Source organism: Condylura cristata, unplaced genomic scaffold (genome assembly GCF_000260355.1).
Source record: "Condylura cristata isolate star-nosed mole 26May11 unplaced genomic scaffold, ConCri1.0 scaffold00017, whole genome shotgun sequence".
NCBI lineage: Eukaryota > Metazoa > Chordata > Mammalia > Eulipotyphla > Talpidae > Condylura > Condylura cristata.
This window is the reverse complement of record NW_004567118.1, coordinates 12,963,340-12,965,427: the sequence shown is the minus strand read 5'-3', so window position 1 is coordinate 12,965,427 and position 2,088 is coordinate 12,963,340.

The following is a 2,088-nucleotide window of genomic DNA, read 5'->3' as shown; positions in this document are numbered from 1 at the left end:
CTGCCAGCACACGGTGGCCACCTGCTCCCTGTCGCCCCAGGAGGCCCCGCTGACCGCCCACCTCCTGCTCTTCTCTGGAAATAGCGGGGAAGGCGCCTTTATAGTCCACACGGGGTGGACCCCAGAAGCCCAGCCTCATGGGGCGGAGCTCTGGAACTTCTCTTTTGTGTTCAGGGCAGTTGGGAGACGGACACCCCACACCCCACATTCCCCTCGCCAGCCTGCAGGGGTGCTCCCTTCCTGCTCACACATGCGGCCCTAACTTCCCTGGCTGCTCTGAGTTCACCGATGTGTTCCCAGGACAGGGCAGTGCCTAGAGCACAGGCTTTGCCCATGTCTGGGGGGCCGAGAGGCCGTGTGCCTGAGAAGAGGACGGGCCTGGACCTAACTAGCCGTATGGCCTTGGTCAAGTCACTTCTCTCTTGGCCTCAGTTCCCACATCCCCAAGATGGGACTTGGGCCAGATGAAGGGAAAGGCTGCTCTCCTCTGCCAACAGGGCAGAGCTGGGGTCCGCCTTACTTACGGTAGTTTCCCTTCATGCCCCAGCGCCAGGCCAGGCATGCGGCAGGTGCTCAGCATGCCTGTTGCATGAATGCCCGGCCTAGGCGCTCTGACTTGGCCCCTCCCCGTACTCCTTGACCCTATCAGCTCTCCAGGAATCATCTCCAGGAGATGCCTGAGTCTGGGCCTGGAAGTGAAGATGATGGGGCGACCTCATGGAGCCACTTGGGGAACACAGTGACATGTCACGGGTGAAGCAGCCGCAGAGCAGCGGCGGGCCCTGCCCTGGGCTCAGTGCCTCCCCATGTGTCTGCGCACCTGGCTATCTGAGTTCCTGGCGTCAATTCTGACATCCTGTTGGGTGGTCACAGGAGCTTCCTTAGAGAGTCCAGTGGGCTCAGGCCGGTCCGCCCTTGAGCCTGACTGCCGCCACCTGTGCAGCCTCGAGGACGCCCCCATCCCCACGCGTAGGGGTAGAGCACCCCTCAGCTCCCTCCACCGCATGAGCCATGCTCTCCTCGCTTCCAGCCGCGCCTGGTCTGCTCCTCCCTCCGTGCACAGTCCCAGAATCTCCCCTGCCACAACTTGCCGCCTGCCTGGCCTCACCCCCTCGTCCAGTGGGCGTGTGCAGGCATGCCCTCCCCCAGCAGACCTTGTGCCTGGTCTGCACCTCTCACCCCTGCGCCTCCCTCATCTCTGCCCCCACCCTCCTGCGCCCCCTCCTCCCGCACCAGGGCCAGGCTGGCAGTTGCTCTTGAAACAGCCCCTTTCACAAGCTCCAGCTCAGGTCTGGGCGCTGCTCCTCTTATCTTCCCCTCTTCCGCAGGGCCCCTCGCCCCGCATGGAGGCCTGATCGGAGGTCACTCTGTAGCCACTGGAAGCACACTGGGCTCCTTGCAGCTCACCCTCTTAGGCAATTTTGGACAAATCCTACCGTTCTCTGGACCTCAGCTGGGGACGTCCAGCCCCGGCTCCCTGGGTCCCCTCCTCACGTTGAGCGGCCGTGCCAACTGCCAGAGCTGGGGCGGTGGAATGACAGCGATGAGGAGAGGCCTCGAGGGCTCTCCCGGGTGGGACCTGCCCCTGGCTGGCCGTGACCTTTGTTATGGGCAGGCCCGGGCCTGGGAGTCCCGCCATGTCCTGCCTCTCCGTGGTCAACTTGAGCATCTGCCTTTTCTCTGTGGGCAGGGCCAACCACACCTGGAGACCAAAGGAGGGATGTGGGCCAGGGCCGCTCACCCCACACGTTCCCCGAGGGCTTCTCGGGGCGCCCTTGGGGCCTCACTGGAAGAATTTCAGGTTTTCCTTGTAGTTAGTTGTTGATGGGTGGCAACAGAGAGTGTGCATTTTTTTTGATGCCTCCTCCTGTACACACAAAATTATTATGCTTTCAGCAATAATCTCTAAATGAAACAAATAATAATAATGGTTAGAAAGAAGGGTGTGAATGTTCTCTCTCATTAAACTTTGTACATGTCATCATGTCAGCAAAAATATAAAAATGAAATATGACAGTATAAAAACTAAAAGATAATGGATTAGTACTTTTTTAAGGTTTATTTATTTATTCATACAGAACTGGGGTA